Source organism: Rhineura floridana, chromosome 3 (assembly GCF_030035675.1).
Source record: "Rhineura floridana isolate rRhiFlo1 chromosome 3, rRhiFlo1.hap2, whole genome shotgun sequence".
Classification (NCBI taxonomy): domain Eukaryota; kingdom Metazoa; phylum Chordata; class Lepidosauria; order Squamata; family Rhineuridae; genus Rhineura; species Rhineura floridana.
The window spans coordinates 168,765,743-168,783,499 of NC_084482.1; positions in this window are offsets into that span (position 1 = coordinate 168,765,743).

The window sequence follows — 17,757 nt, forward strand, 5'->3', positions numbered from 1 at the left end:
GCTTCCATTGTGTATCTAAGAAAGAGAGAGGATATGTTAACACATATATGTTAGGAAACCATCAGCTGCTCTTCATTTCCTGATGCTTGTCATGTCCCCTGGTTCAGGGTCCAGCCTGAGCCTGTGGATGATGACATGGAAGGTAGGAAGGTGACCAAGTCACCACACTCATGGGGCAGCACAGCAGACCCTTAAGGATTACCTGCAGCAACCCAAGGTTGTGATGAGGAGCCCCGGGAAGAAAAGGCCCAGCCCCTGCCTACCACCTTAAGCCCTCTGATGCCTCCCTTGAGACATCATTTCCCTTGGAGTAATCCACCCAAAGGGCTTCCCTAATGTTCTTACTTGTTGGTGTGGGTGGTGGCCTGACACGATTCCAGCCAATCTAGTTTGAAGCAAGGGTGTAGGCAGGCTGCCAGAAGAAGCCTCTTGTCCTCCCAGATAGCTCCAAACCGCTTTCTTTGGGCTTCGCGCACACCTCTCAGCAGCTGAAAACAGTATGTGTACCTCTCAGGTTTTCCAGTCCTTCTAACTTGCGGTCCAGATTGCAGAGCGTTGGTAGCAAATACCCCATGAACATGCCGTTCTCCCGTTGCAGGATATCTAGGGACTGGGCTAGTGGCTGCATAATCTCTGTATATTCCTGTACCACTTCAATCTCAGCAGCTGTGATCCTGGACAAGGAGCAGCGGTCCATTATGGCATGCATTTTTAGTGGCACAGTTGACAGAAGCTCATGTAGTTGCTTCAACGCATCAAAGGTGGAATTCCACCTGGTCTTATTCGGTACCTTCAGATACACACCACATTGCGCACGGATATACTCAGCAATCTGGGCTGACTGGTTTTGCTTGGACCACAACTTGCTGCACTTTCCCATCAAGGAACGAAACTGTTTCTTGAAAGGACCAAGAAGACTACTTTTGGAGGAGTCAGAAAGCATGGCCTCTATGTCTTGTGTTGCCACAAGGTTGAGGGTGTGGCTAGCACATCTCTGGTGTGGTGGTAAAACAAAATCTTCTCCTGAGTCTGCAGCTTCTTCCTCTGCCTCAGGTCCTGTGTCCAGGATCTCACAGATAGGCACAAACTCCACCTCAGCCTCCTCCTCCTCCTGGTTATCACCATCATCGTCACTGGTGCCTGCAGCTTCCACTGGTTCTTTGGCCATGAAAACTCTGAACGCTTTCACAAAGTTGGAGCCATTGTCTGTAGTAGTGCACATAACTTTGTTGTGGATCCTGTACTGCACATGTACATCATGCAGTGCTTTTGAAAGGACATCGTATGTATGGCGCCCCTTCAGACGCTTACAAGCCAAGGCCCCGACCTCACGTTTCAGGGTAGTTGGGTTGATACAGTGGGCTGTTACCCCAAAGTAACTCTTCTTGCCATTGGTCCAACAATCTGCAGTGGTTGCTATATATGCCACAGCACCCATTCGGTTTGCAAGAGTTTCTCTCATGTGGCATGCTCTCTTCTCAATTCTGTCTCTCAGAGTCTTGGCACATATGATGGTGAGATCTTTGGGGAGTCCAATGCGAACCAGATTAATGAATGATGGTTTGTCCACAGTCTGAAGTGGTAATGTCTCCTCTACAATGAAATCAATGATTCTCCTGTCGAGATTGCTCTGGGTGACAGGCTCCCTGCCAGATCCCCACCTCTCAAGGGTTGTCCACTGCTGCTTCAGCATTTTGGGAGGAGGGGTGTCATGCATTGGTTCAGGAAGGCCACGTCTCCTTGCCTTTATTGCTTCTTCAATTGCTCTCAGCTTCTCAGGGTGTGCCCTCTGAGGAAGAAGAACAAAGCATGAATCCAAGAAAAAATGGAAGAGGAACTTCACAATTTAAACATAAATAGACAATGGACACTCTTGGAGGACCAGCATGACAAAGGCTTACCTCAAAATGTTTCTTCACATTGGATGAGGAGGAAACAGCTGATCTCAGATTTTTGATCCTTGGAAGGCAGTAATTGCATCGTACAACAACATTTTTCCCACTCTGGCTCACAAATGTACAAGCTTTCTCAAAGCCAAACCATGGTACTTGCTGTTCTGCAGATGTGGCTGTGGGCAACTGGCACTGCTTCATGCCCTCCTCCTTCTCATGCACAGGGCCTTCTTTCTGAACCTCACTTTCTAGTTTTGCCTCCTCAGGATCAACAAGCTGTGACTCAAGTGGCCGCACTAACTGACTGCTGCTCTCAGCAGCAAAACCTGCAACAGGCGTCTCTGTAATAAACAAGAGATAATGCTCCTATATGGGTGAACTTTAGCTGTGATGTGCCCCCATCTCTTCCCCATGCTGCAAGATCCCCCAGTCAGAGTGGAAGTAAGCAGGTCGATAGCACAATTAAAAGAGATCCTATTTGCATCATTTTTGCTCACTGAATAACCCTGCCTGGGCCAGTCTAACCTACTATCTCACAGGGTTGTTGTGAGAACAAAATGAGACTAGGGTTCAAATCCCCACATAGCCATGAAGCTCACTGGGTGACCTTGGGCCAGTCACTGCCTCTCAGCCTCATGAAAACCCTATTCATAGGGTCACCATAAGTTGGAATCAACTTGAAGGTGGTACATATATTTTTTATTTTGAATATGATGATGATGATAATAAATATGCAGCATTTCAAATTAATTCTGTATGAGAAGCATTCCATGCCAAGCTTGGAAAACCAAGGATGAGGTATAAAATGTAGACAAAAATACTTTTGACAAAATGCCATTTATCTTTTATATCTATATCTATAATTAGCAATACAGCTGAATGATGTATGTAAAGTATTTTTTCTTTCCCTTTTCTTTTTTATTAATATTTTAGTACTACTACTGGTGAAAGAATAAAGCATTCATTAGCCAAATTCAAATGATTAGAACACATCACATAAATTCCACTGAAGTTGGAGGTTTTGCCATAGAAAATGAAAAAAACATGTAACCTATGATAGCCCAATAGACAATCAGAACTAATATAAAACCCTATTGCTTCTCATTTGCAAATCTTGCAAGATCTAAGGTAACTCTAGATCATGTGAGTTCAGGTGATGCATGTTATGTACATTTGTATAGATATTAGCAGAGATTGTCAACAGTCTATCTCTCTCTGGGACTGGGAATCTCTCTCTTTCTCACGGAACATGAGTTTGAGAGCAGGGGGACTGAGAGGAGGAGCTGCAAGGACCCTACTTCTCACCTCATCTCTGCCAAGAACAAAAAAATCAGCCTTAAGCCATTTATTATACGCCTAATGATTTATTATTATTATTATTACTGAGACAGTTTTTGTCCCACATACAATTCAGTCTTGTGATTAAACAGGACAAAAATACAAATAAAAGTTCAAATAAATATACAATAAAAAGCTAGCCGGCATTTTAAAAGGCAGGAGTGCTCTGTCTGGATAAATACAGCACAGTATGCATGGGAACAAGGGGGAGAGTTCAAAAAGGGGGGGAAGGAAGAGAAGTAGGCAGAGCTTGTAAAAGTTACTTTTTTGAACTACAGCTCCCATCAGCCTAATCCAGTGGCCATGTTGCCTAGGGCTGATGGGAGTTGTAGTTCAAAAAAGTAACTTTTCCAAGCTCTGAGTAGGCCAAAGTTTCAGAAGTGCCTTGTGATTGATGGAGGGGGTGGCAACGAGGCAAGGAGAGGCAGTGGGGGGGCAGAAGGGGCCATGGGGGGCAGAAGGGGCTGCGGGGGGGCACACACACACACACACACAAATCATCATCACTCACCTCCACAGCTCTTCGCCATTCTGCTGCTGCCTTCTCCTCAGTTGTCCTTGCCCTGGCTTTTTCCTCCGGCATCCATTTTTTCCTCTCAGACGCTAGCAGGCCCTGCCTATTCACCTCTTCCCTTGTGCCTCCTAACACAGATCATGAGGGAAGAGACAGTCTGCGCAGAGGTCCAATCAGTGTGAGGCACATGTCTTGTGTTAACCAATCACAGCCAGGAGCTGACTTCCCCTTGTTCCCGCCCCCAAGTAATGTCCAACCTAACGTGGAAACATTAAAGTTGCAGCTGAAAAGTAGGGAAATTACTAGTCGTTCCGTTACTTGCCAAATGTAATGGAATTACCCACTCGTTATTTAAAATTGTAATGAATTACAAGTAACTCGTTAAAAATAACGAGTTACTTCCAAGCTCTGGTTTTGTCAGGTACCTTGTCAAACTTACGCAATAGTCTTGTCAGGTACCTTGTTGAACGATTTTTGAAAGTCCAAGTACACTATGTCAACTGGAGCACCTCTCTCTATATGCTTGTTGACACTCTCAAAGAACTCTAATAGGTTAGTGAGTCAGGACTAACTCTGGCCATACTGGTTCTGCTTCAGCAAGGCTCGTTCTTCTATATGCTTGGTTATTTTATCTTAAACAATACTTTTCACCAGTTTTCCCAGGACAGACATTAGCTACCCAGCCTGTAATTCCTGGGATCCTCCCTGGATCCCTTTTAAAAGATTGATGTTGCATTGGTCACTCTCTGTTCCTCAGGTATAGAGGCTGATCTATTTTTGTTAGATCAGCAATTTCACATTTAAGTTCTTTGAGAACTTTTGGTTGGATGCCATCCAGATCTGGCATTTTGTCTGTTTTTATTTTATCTATTAAGACTAGAACTTCGTCTCTTGACGCCACTATTTGCCTCAGTTTCTCAGACTACCTTCCTGAAAAAGCTAGTTTAGGCATAGGGATCTATCTTATATTCTTCACTGTGAAGACAGATGTAAATAAATCATTTAGGTTCTCTATAAAATCCTTATCCTTCATTAGCACACGTTTGACTCCCTGGTCATCCAAAGGTCCAATTGCCCCTCTAGAGGGTCTCCTGCTTTGAATGTATGTAAATATTTTAGTTGGTAGTGGTATTTAAGTTTTTAGCAATGTGCTCCTCAATTTTTTTAAGCATTTTTTTATTTTGCTAAAATTTGTGTTCCTTTTTATTCTCCTCATTCTGACAAGACTTCCATTTTTTTAAGGACCCCTTCTTGTCTTCTTGTTGCAAGCCACCTTGATATACCTTTATGAGAAGTGTGGCTTATAAATACTTTACTGAATTACTGAATAAATGAATAACAGCATCTTTGACTTTGCTCATTAACCACACTGGCATCCTCTTGGTCCTCGTAGTACCTTTCCTGATCTGCAGTATACTCTCCAGCTGAGCTTCTAATAGTGTGCTTTTTAAACAACTCCCAAGCATTTTGGAGTGATTTGACCCTCTTTGACTTTGCTTTTCAGCTTTCTTTTTACCAATCACCTCATTTCTGGGAAGTTCCCTCTTTTGAAATCAAATGAGACCATGTTGGATGTTGGGCACTTACAAGTATGTTTAATTTAATGGTCACTGCTCCCAATTGGTTTGATACTTGCATCTCACACCAGGTCCTGGGTGCCACTTAAGATTAAGTCCAGGTTTGCTGCCCCCTCTTAGTGGCCCTGGCCTTCCCTGCTACGGGGCTATTGGGAGCCAGGAAAACTATGTTTCCCTGGTTTACATGTTTGCATCAGTGTTTAGGGACCAACACAAGCTCACCTGAAGGAGACTGGAGAGACCTGGTTTATTGTTCTCTATATGACAGGACTACAATGCCACAATTCCTATGCAAATTGTAAAACATTTAATTAATTAACAAATGAATGGGTTAGGGACCATGGGTTAGGGAAGAGCTGACCTATCACATCCTATGGCAAATGTTTACATTTGGTGAAAAGCTTTGCATGTCAAATAGTTTTTGAAATGTAGAAATATTGTCATGAAACACACTTTGGTGGTAATCCTATACATACTTACCTTGAAGTTGGGCTTACCTTTGAGAAAGCACGTATAGGATTGTATTGTTAGAAATCTGATAGAGAAGGTTTTATTAATTTTTTATTTTCTTCTTTTTAAACTCAAATATTTAAAAAAGACATTGGGGGTAGGAAAGGGGCATTTTCTAAGAAACAAGTCAAGCATGCATGGGTGCAGTGAAGATGCCTGTCTGGATCTTAGCTGCAGAAAATGATGGAGAAAGCCGATTTTGCAAATGGATTTTTGAAAATGTGATAACAGCCTTAAAAATGATTAAATGCTACACTTAAGATAAACAACCTGAGATCATCAATACCTGATTTTATTGCCAGGGAAGCACCTAATGCCCTCAATTTCAATAGTGCTGGCAAATGGAAGGAGAAAAATGGTTTTGTCCTAGCTTTTTGCAAAATAAGCAGAGAGTAAGCGCAATCTTTTTTTTTAGAGGTCACCCCTCCCACCTACATTCATATTAAAAGTGGAAGACTGTCCAGGGTTACAGAACTGTGTGGACAAAAGAAGGGTGAAAGGGTGTTTGTTTGTTTGAATTCACACTCAGCTACTTCCCAGGTGACATGGTCTGAAATCACAGCCGCAGATATTAGTTCTGCAGTACTCAGCTGAATATATTTTAAAGAAGTTCCAAATGATGAAATCATTCTCTTTTTTTTTTTTTCAATAATTTTTATTCAGATTTTCATAAAACATACAAGACAAAATCATAAAACATTCAAAGACAAAAAACAAAATCAAAAATAGTTAAACAAAAAGAAAAAAAGAAAAAAAAACAAAAATAAAAAATAAAGAGTAAAATATTGACTTCCCATTTGTCAAAGATCAAATCAGTTATAAGTCTATAATATATAACAATCCTGTCTCTTAAGTCATATTATAAAATCACTTTCCTCCAGTAGTTATCTTACTTAATCATCAAATCTCATAAACATTACTTTATTCTTTCCACAAAAAGTCAAAGAGAGGTTTCAATTCTTTAAGAAATATATCTATCAATTTTTTTTTTCCCAGATAAGCATATCGATTAATCCATCTCATTACTAATTATGATAATCTTATTGTCATAACCATAGTCAAAATAAACATTTCAATTAATCCATCACATCAGAATCTGTTAGGTTCAATAATTTCAGTAGCCATTGTTCTATTATCTCTATTAGTTCCATTTTCCATCTTCCATCTTCAGTAGTCTTGTTAAGTCCAGTAATTTCAATATCCAATCTTCCATTATCAGTATTCCATAATAATCTTGCTGTCAAAGCCATAGTCATATAGTAAGAGTCTGATGGGAATTACCTCTATCCCAAATATTTTCTTGCCATCCATTCTGAATAGGTTGCTGAAATACTGCTGTAAAATCATATCTCTGTTCTTTTTTTCAAAATACACTGGGTCATCTCTTAAAAGTTTTTCCATTGTCACATGGCTGCAGTTAATTCCATAAATTTTCTCTATATTGGGCTCCATCACATCATTCCAGTCCAGAAGATTATCCATGCCATTGATAACTTTATCTCTAGAATCTTCATTCATTTCTTCAGAGATAACATTGAGTTCCAAACAATAGATTTTATTTCTAAAGTCCATAAACTCCAAATCTTGTTCCTGTTCCACGTTGGTTCCAATCTCCGGGATCTCCTCTCTCACAGGGACCCCTATTCCAGTCTCCAGGGTCTCCTCTCTCACAGGGACCCCTGTTCCAATCTCCGGGGTCTCCTCTCTCACAGGGACCCCTTCCAGGGTCACCTCTCTCACAGGGACCCTTATATCTTTAATCTCCTGCTTCATTTTACTCAATTCAATTTTCATTATCTCAATCTCATCCATTATTTTATGAAACATAGTTATTTCCAGATTTTCAGCCACTTTCTTAATTGCCATTTTAAAAGAAAAATATAGGAAAACCACTTCTTATTTCAGCAACAATTGGGTTAATTCTCCAAACTTGGTGACATCACAGTATAAACAGAGCAGACAGCCTTATCTCTCCAATAGTTAAGTAAACAAAATGCAGTTCCCAGGATCGAAACAATTAATGGCAATCGTCAAGAAACAGATTCGTCAAAATAAAATAGACCAAAAAGAGAGTAGTCTCAAAACAGTATAATATTTTTCAAAATAAAAATCTGGAATAGAAATCCCTCTTCTGTGTATATCTTTAGAATGCAAATCCAGGACAGCTTTTTGCAACAAAAACAGAGATAAGCTATTAATTAGTGCGTAGCAGAGAGAAGTTATGGCTCCCCAGTGAGATGTCAAAAACTGATCAATCTGGCAAATCTCTTTTAAACAGCAACAATTTAAGTCAAGTAAAAGAAAAATATAGAAAGAAGGGTGCTTGCCTGTTAGTGCGTTCTCTCTTAGAAGATAAGATGAACGTTCGCTTTAACAGATAGAGCTTGCTGTTGAAAATCCGTCCCATAAATCGTCGGCTGGACCTCGTCCCATAAATTAATGAGATCTGGTCGTCCCAACAAAAATAGGCTTTGAGGTTAATCTCTTCGTTTCTCCCTACCCGGGAGAAGTTTAATCAGTCAAAAAAAAAAAGAAAAAACTGACTGATATATCTGAATAAGCTTCTTTTGAGGCAGGAGCCCGTCTCAAAAGCAGGCACAGGCTAAGTCACCCTTCCCGGAAGTCCATGATGAAATCATTCTCAAAGTCAGAAGATAAATCTCGCTCCCCACAGAAACTGTAGCTCTGATGAAAAACTGCCACCTTACCCTGCATGTAAATAGGCAAATAAAGCAGTCATTCCTAAATGGCTGCTTTTGTGACTTTGTCATAGTCAGAGAAGTTCTCCTGAACCAGGCTTTGCTAAGAATTTTGGAGACCTCCTACAGCTTGCCTCAGAATGAGCTGGAGAACAAACCATAGCTCTTCCACGTCCAATCTCTGCTGTACTCCCATCCCCAAAAGCCATCACACCCAAACACATATCCAGTGAGAGTATTCGCACATGGAGGAGGGGATTTCACCCTACTCCCTTTGGCAGCTTCTACATCATGATGAGGCCTGCAACAAAATGTAGCAGTGTGAAGTATTCCTATTCAGCTCTTTCCTCCAGCACACTCCATTCCATTCTTCCTCCTTCCCACCCACCCAGTTTTCTGTCCCACCACCACCACATTCCGTGGCCCCTGATCATGCTATGCCCTCTTCCTCGCTTCCCCCCCCTCTTCCTCACTTCCCCCCCTCTTCCTCACTTCCCCCCCCCATACTTCTGTAAACCTTGGGCTTCTCCCAATCCTGCAGTAGCACTCATTTCTGAATATCAGAAACAGAGGGAATTACATACAATCAGAGTATATTGTAAGTAATGGATACTCTAACCAATAATCCTATGTTAGATTCCCAAAGAGCAATTCACCACCAAGGATGCTTCACTTCTAGTCGACTCCAGCTAAAACTCTCTGCCTCTGTCTATGACTAAATTCAAACTATCTCCAAGCTGAGACTCTGCTCATCACACTAGCTGTAGAGTGTCACCTTTCAAAGGCAAGGAAGAGAATTTGGGTAATCATGGAAAACATTCCCAGTAGTTTGTTAAATTCCTGACTGCTCATCAGTGGCCTGGTGATAATCCATTATTATTTATTATTTATTGCATTTATATACCTCCCCATAGCCAAAGCTCTCTGGGCGGTATACAACAATTCACCATGCTCATACCTCATTCAATTCCCACTTTGTCTCCCTGTCATTCAACCATCCAATGGCCCTGTCATTTATGACCTATTTCTTTGGGAGAAAGCCTTATGCCAAATTCTTGTTTGTACAGGTCTGCCAGAATTAGCACAGATGTGATGTTCCTAACAGGCAGATTCTCAACCAGTTGTTAGATTTACCAGTGGAAGTAGACCAGGACTCCAGAGTAATGAAAGGTAGAGGTGGCCAGATTAGGAGGCAAAATCTCATCTGGACACAAGGTCTACCAGTAGGCCTCCCAAAGGCAGATTGGGCTAGTCCACAGGTCTACCAATGGGAAGGAGGCAATGCATGAATCCATCCACGGCATGCTCCATCTCTTCCAAGAGTGGACACAAAATTTCACATATACACCAAATGAGCAATGTTGCAGATATATGGAGGCTTCCTACAGAATTTAGAACCCCAATCTTCTAAGGACCGAAAATGCATACTGGAAGACCTCCACTTCAGAGGAGAAAGCCGGTAATGGTGTGTCAGGGTGGGACACAACTTAGTGTACTCATCCCCACTTGCCTGTTTTATATATACATAGAAACTAGGAATGTAGCCTTATGTATGATCTCAGGGTCATACTACAAAACATAGAACTTGTGCGTGTGTGCACTCGCATGCATGTGTGTAAATCACTCGCACATATGCACCTTTTCTGTGTCTTTGCCATGCTCTTGTTCAGCTAGACAGAAGCATAAGATAGGCAAATAATTTTAGTTTGCTAAAATGAGCTTTTAGGCTAGGGATCATTGCTAAATTTACCTTGAGCAAATTTATTGATTGCCCAGCAAGTTTCTCCTATGTTTACATTGTCTTTTCTAAATATACAGATGCATTATATAGCTAAATAGTGGTCTAGTTTATTAAAACAGATATTTTAATAACGGATCATTATTAAAATTGCTTTGAACCATATGAACTAGCTGCTGATTAGACTGTCTTCACTTTTCCCCCTTAACACTCTTTCATCATTAAATGTGGTTTTAGTTTTCCTTGACCTTCTAAATTGCACTTTTCAAGTGTCTTGTTGTTCAAAGTGCGATCCATTGTGCAGGTATGCTAATCTCTTGTACTAGACATTGTGTGAACTCATTTATGAGACAGACAGTATATCCAAAAACAACCTTTATCACCTACATTATATGATTGCTTCTTATTGCCTAGTACAACAAAATATGCAGTATGATGCAGATTTAAATTATGCACTTCAGATGAACAACTGCTTTAAAAACAAATACACAATATGATGCAGATTTAAAGTAGTTTTGCACTTCAGGCGCACTACTGATTAATTGTGAATCAGCTTCCAGGTCCTGTTATTTCATTTTTTTTCTTCCCATGGGCTCACTGATAACCTCAAACCTGTTTTCTCTCAATGCTACTTATCCACAGCAGCACATATTAAATGTTGGCATCTGGAATGAATAAGAACATATGGAGCGCCTGCTGGAGCAGGCCAGTGGCCAACCAGATGCCTATGAGAAGCCCACAAGCAGGACCTCAGTGCAAGAGCACTCTCCCCTCCTGCAGTTTCCAGCAACTGGTATTCAGAAGCATACTGCCTTCAACAGTGGAGGCAGAACATATCCATCAGGGCTAGGAGTCACTGACAGCCTTATCCTCCATGAATTTTTCTAACTCTCTTTCTAAAGCCATCCAAGCTGGTGTCTTAGTTTAACTATGTGCTGTGTGAAGAAGTGCTTTCTTTGGTCTGTCCTGAATCTTTCAACAAGATTACAAATAATAATAATAATAAAAATATAATCAACAGTATTGAAAACCTTTGGTTATGGTAGCTGGGACTGATGGGAGCTGTGGTCCCAAGCATCTGGGGCACAAGGTTGGGGAAGCCTATTGTAGATGAATCTCAGCATGCCACATGACCTATAGGGGTATCCTAATGAGATATAATAGGTATGCTTAAGAAATAGGCTTCCCCAACCTTGTGCCCCAGATGTTTGGGACCACAACTACTGTGATTAGTAGGAGCCAGCATGGGTTCGTCAAGAAAAAATCCTGTCAAACTAATCTCATCTCTTTTTTTGATCGGGTCACTAGCCTAGTAGATGGTGGAAATGCTGTAGATGTCATCTATCTAGATTTCAGCAAAGCGTTTGACAAAGTCCCCCACGACATTTTGATTAGCAAACTGGTCAAATGCAGACTAGAGGGAATTCACAACTGGTTGGAAAACTGTACTCAAAGAGTGGTCGTCAGTGGCTCTGCTTCGGACTGGAAGGAGGTTTCGAATGGAGTGCCACAGGGTTCTGTCCTGGGGCTGATACTCTTCAACATTTTTATCAATGACTTAGATGACAGGGTGGAGGGAAGCCTTATGAAGTTTGTGGATGATACGAAACTGGGAGGGATAGCTAACACAATGGAAGACAGGAATAAAATCCAAAGGGACCTGGATAGACTAGAAAATTGGGCTGAAATTAATAAAATGAAATTCAATAAATTAAATAAAGACAAATGCAAGATTTTGCATTTAGGCCACAAAAACAAAATGCACAGGTACAGGATGGGAAATACCCGGCTTAGCAGTAGTGCGTGTGAGAAGGACCTTGGAATTGTAGTGGATCGCAAGTTGAACATGACCCAGCAGTGTGATGCTGCGGCAAAAAAGGCAAACATGGTTTTGGGCTGCATAAACAGAGCTATAGTTTCCAGGTCGAGGGAAGTAATAGTCCCACTATATTCTGCATTAGTCAGGCCTCATCTGGAATACTGCGTTCAGTTCTGGGCGCCTCATTTTAAGAAAGATATAGACAAGTTAGAGCGGGTTCAGAAGAGGGCGACGAGGATGATAGCCGGTATGGAGAACAAGTCATATGAGGAAAGGTTGAAGGAACTTGGCATGTTCAGTCTGGTGAAGAGAAGGCTGAGGGGTGACATGATTGCACTCTTTAAGTACCTGAAGGGCTGTCACATAGAGGAGGGTACAGATTTGTTCTCTGCTGCCCCAGAGGGTAGGACTAGGTCTAATGGTTTTAAGTTGCAGGAGCGTAGATTCAGATTGGACATTAGAAGGAACTTCTTGACAGTAAGGGCAGTTTGGCAATGGAACCGACTGCCTAGGGAGGTGGTGGGATCCCCTTCGCTGGATGTCTTCAAGCAGAGAACATAACATAAGAACATAAGAAGAGCCTGCTGGATCAGGCCAGTGGCCCATCTAGTCCACCATCCTGTTCTCACAGTGGCCAACCAGGTGCCTGGGGGAAGCCCGCAAGCAGGACCCGAGTGCAAGAACACTCTCCCCTCCTGAGGCTTCCGGCAACTGGTTTTCAGAAGCATGCTGCCTCTGACTAGGGTGGCAGAGCACAGCCATCACAGCTAGTAGCCATTGATAGCCCTGTCCTCCATGAATTTGTCTAATCTTCTTTTAAAGCCATCCAAGCTGGTGGCCATTACTGCATCTTGTGGGAGTAAATTCCATAGTTTAACTATGCGCTGAGTAAAGAAGTACTTTCTTTTGTCTGTCCTGAATCTTCCAACATTCAGCTTCTTTGAATGTCCACGAGTTCTAGTATTATGAGAGAGGGAGAAGAACTTTTCTCTATCCACTTTCTCAATGCCATGCATAATTTTATACACTTCTATCATGTCTCCTCTGACCCGCCTTTTCTCTAAACTAAAAAGCCCCAAATGCTGCAACCTTTCCTCGTAAGGGAGTCGCTCCATCCCCTTGATCATTCTGGTTGCCCTCTTCTGAACCTTTTCCAACTCTAGAATATCCTTTTTGAGATGAGGCGACCAGAACTGTACACAGTATTCCAAATGCGGCCGCACCATAGATTTATACAACGGCATTATGATATCGGCTGTTTTATTTTCAATACCTTTCCTAATGATCGCTAGCATGGAATTTGCCTTTTTCACAGCTGCCGCACACTGGGTCGACATTTTCATCGTGCTGTCCACTACAACCCCGAGGTCTCTCTCCTGGTCGGTCACCGCCAGTTCAGACCCCATGAGCGTATATGTGAAATTAAGATTTTTTGCTCCAATATGCATAATTTTACACTTGTTTATATTGAATTGCATTTGCCATTTTTCCGCCCATTCCCTCAGTTTGGAGAGGTCTTTTTGGAGCTCTTCGCAATCCCTTTTTGTTTTCACAACCCTGAACAATTTAGTGTCGTCAGCAAACTTGGCCACTTCACTGCTCACTCCTAATTCTAGGTCATTAATGAACAAGTTGAAAAGTACAGGTCCCAATACCGATCCTTGAGGGACTCCACTTTCTACAGCCCTCCATTGGGAGAACTGTCCGTTTATTCCTACTCTCTGCTTTCTGCTTCTTAACCAATTCCTTATCCACAAGAGGACCTCTCCTCTTATTCCATGACTGCTAAGCTTCCTCAGAAGCCTTTGGTGAGGCTGGACAGCTATCTGCGGGAGATGCTCTAGCTGTGGATTTCCTGCTGTGAGCAGGGGGTTGGACTCGATGGCCTACAAAGCCCCTTCCAACTCTATGATTCTGTGATTCTGTGATTCTGAAATTTGATCTTCGCCAATAGAAACTTATAGTCATCCATTGGCTTCTGGACTTGCCTAATGTTCTGATGTAGTTCTCAACTAAAAGTAAGAGAATTCCCCTCATTACGCAATCATCATTTAGTGCCAGTTGGTAGTCTTGCATGGTAAATCACTTCACCAGCTGTCACTGCACTGGATTTCCCACAACACATGTAGTTTGTTCCAACTTAATAAAGAAGGGTACAACCCCTCCCTATTAAGGAATTTGCACTTCTTTACTCTTATGTGGGCAAGATGGTAGATGTGTTTAAGTGGTCATCTTAACAAGGGAGTTGTAATCTAGGGATGAGGGGAGGAATCTGCATGCAAGTCCCCTCCCTCTAACATCCTGTCTAGCAGCTGTGCCAGCCACTCTTAGATCTTTGTGTGATTAGTGCAAAGTTCTGAAGAGAATTTTAAAGTTGTTTAATTGAATATGCTTAGAAAACCTTCCATGAATGAGAACATTCTCTCATCAGGGTTCCTAATTATAGGAAGAGTTTTAAGCCTTCTTTAGATCTTTGTGTGATTACATGTCCAGGGACACTGAAGATGGGTTTTGTGTGTGCACCTCTGTTTTTACAGCTAAATGCCTGAATATGGGTATTGAGTTGCCATGCACTGATAGCCAGCCAGAGAGCTAGAGAAAGGGTTTCATTAACCCTTATACTGATCTATCTCCATCAATACTTAGGGGGGGAACAAATCACAATGATACTGTATTTAATATTTATTCGCAGGAACATTTTCTTCTGAGGCTGACTTTTCAGTCATAAAATATTTTAAATTTGTTTGTTTCCTAGTGTTTTTTTTACAGGTTGACATTGATTCTTTGTTTTGCTTCCAAATGGAATCTGATTTTGAAATGCTGAAATTTCCCAAGAGATGTCAACTTAATTTTCAAAGCAGCTGGCCATAATGTGTGTAGAATACATAGCTGAAGCAAAATAGAAATGCCATAAAGAAACTGATAACAGATGATGACTCCTTTTCATACTTTGTTCTTTCTCCTCTTATTGGAAGATTGGCCCACAAAAGAGATCTAGATGGAACATTTTTCATACAATCCAACTATTTCATGAAATGTAAATGGTTATACTTTAAAAAATGTTCTATAAAATCAATTTTCAAGATAAGAAGCCTTCTAAATGGCAGTGCATGCAAAAATCTTGGAAACTGATGACCCTTTGACCTTCTCTGTCAAATGTGCTTATTTGAGTAAATTAATCAGACTGTCTCAGCTTGATGACTCATTAAACTTAGCACACTGAAGAACCAATTTGTTTTGATATTGTACTTTATTCACAGCCTCATAATAGGAAGAATAAAAACAGGAATAAACATAAAATGAAGTGGAATGCAGGTATTGTTTTATGATAAAAATAGAGAAGTTGACCTTTAAGCGGACTTCCCAGGAGGATCGTTCCACCTGTGCTGCCTCTGGGACGAGCTCCCGTCTCAGAGGAAGCTTTTTCAGTTTTAATTCCAGTCAGAAGTTTTTTTGACTGGAAAAAATTTTCTCCCAGGCAAGGGAGAAACGCAGAGATTATCCACAGAAAGCTTCGTTTTGTTTGTTGGACTGGAATTCATTGGGATCGCCGATGAAGGAAGGCAGCCAGCAGCGTCGGACGGAGCCAGGGATTACAAACAAGCTCTAACTGATTAAGCGAGATTTTTTTTTTCTTCAAAGAAAAATGGAAATTAACAGGCAAGCATCCTCCTGTCTATTCTTATCATCTTGCTATCGTTACAGCAAAAGAGATTTGTTTAAGAATTAGCAACAAAGAAACCCTGGGTGAGTTATAACTTTCTCTTTTATACACGGAATTAAGGAGGAAGAAAATTGAAATAGCTTATCTTTGTTTTTATTGCAAAAAGCTGGCATGGAATTGAGCATTATAAAGATATAAATGGATGAGAGGTATCTAATTTGAAGAGAAATTTTTGATTTATATGACATTTGATATTATATGTCTGGGACTATTTTTTCTGGTCTACTTTTTTTTTTTGACGAATCTGCTTATTCTTTATGCACTAATTATTTGGACGCTGTGAACCAAATTTGTTTTGCACTTTTGGACACATAAGAGATAAGGCAGTTCGTGCTGTCTAGAAGGTGATGTCATCAGGCTTGGAAGATTAACCCATTTGTGACTGGAATAAGAAATAAACTGTTCTTTGCTTGAGAATAGTGACTATATTGGAAATTGAAGGGGTTTTGTTCTTTTGGTTTTAAGAATGACAATCAAGAAGGTGGCTGAGACCCTGTATGTACAGGAAGGGGTTCCCTCTCTAAATATGTTTCAGAAAATAATGAATGAGATTAAGCTAATGAAACAAGAGCTGGGACAGAACAGACAAGAGATGAAAATTGAATTTGGCAAAATGAGACAGGAGCTGAAAGAAATTCAGGATTCTATGAGAAAGGAGGTAGATGAGACCAGAGATATAATTGGACAAGAAAAAGAAGATGAAAGAAAAATCAAAGGGCCTGCTCCACGAGCTAGAGGGAGCCCCAGGTGACGAAGCGTCAAGGCCCCAGCTGACAAAGCGTCAAGGCGAGTTAAGCAGCAGAGCGAAAAGAGGGTAAGTAGCTCCCATTCATTCCATTATTTAATTGAAGTAAAACAGCTCAGAGCAATAAGTAATAAGGGCAGCCCAAGGTCACCCTGAGCTAGGAGCCAAATCCTGAAAGAACCTATATCTTAGGAGACAGATCCTAGGAGAAGGAAGCCCATAGAAAGCTAGTTTTCAACACCACCCTAGCAGGAAAGCTTCAGGGGACACTGTAAACAAGGCTAAATTCCAGTCGGAGAGAAGGGGGAAAAGGAAACTCCACTGACACATACAGGGAGAGAGTCACCTCAGTCCTTGCTAAAAAGGGCAGCTTCAGCCTTCCTGAAACACAACCACAAGCTCTGTTTCCCTAGGTTAAAGAAAGGTCAGGCTGTTCTAGCTGGGAAAACAACAAACACAAAAGACTTGCCTGGAAGGCGCAGCCCCTTGCTTAGATTAAAAGCAGCCAAAAGCTTAAACAGCCCCGCCCCTTGCTCAGGAAGGAAGGAAGCCTGAGAGAATCCTAAAGAGTTAAGCCCCAGCTGATAGCCATCAGCCTCAAGTAACACATCATTGGCTGGCAGCAGTAGCTGGGAGGAACCAGCCACACATATAAAGTCAGAGCACCCTAGCGAGGGAGCCTGCTCCACGAGCTAGAGGGAGCCCCAGCTGACAAAGCGTCAAGGCGAGTTCGGCAGCAGAGCGAGTTCGGCAGCAGAGCGAGTTCGGCAGCAGAGCGAGTTCGGCAGCAGAGCGAGTTCGGCAGCAGAGCGAGTTCGGCAGCAGAGCGAGTTCGGCAGCAGAGCGAGTTCGGCAGCAGAGCGAGGAGGCCAAGGCCCCCCACTCTGCCCGCCTGTTCCCTGACCTCAACTAAACCGCAGTCTCCAACCCATTGACGTAATAAACCTTAAACAAAACTATGCAGGTAAGAAGCCAGCAGGGGTGTGGGGGCTTTCCAGTGTTTTGCACCGCCTGCAGCATGTATGACTATCTGCCTGTTGGACAGAAGTCGTGGGTGTGCTCTCGGTGCAATGAGCTCCTGGCTCTCTGGGAACGACTTCATTTCCTTGAGGCCAAGGTGGCGGACCTGGAAAAGCTGAGAGAGGCAGAGAGGTGTGTGGAGGAGGCCTTCAGGGATGTTATAGCTGTGTCCCACTCCAAC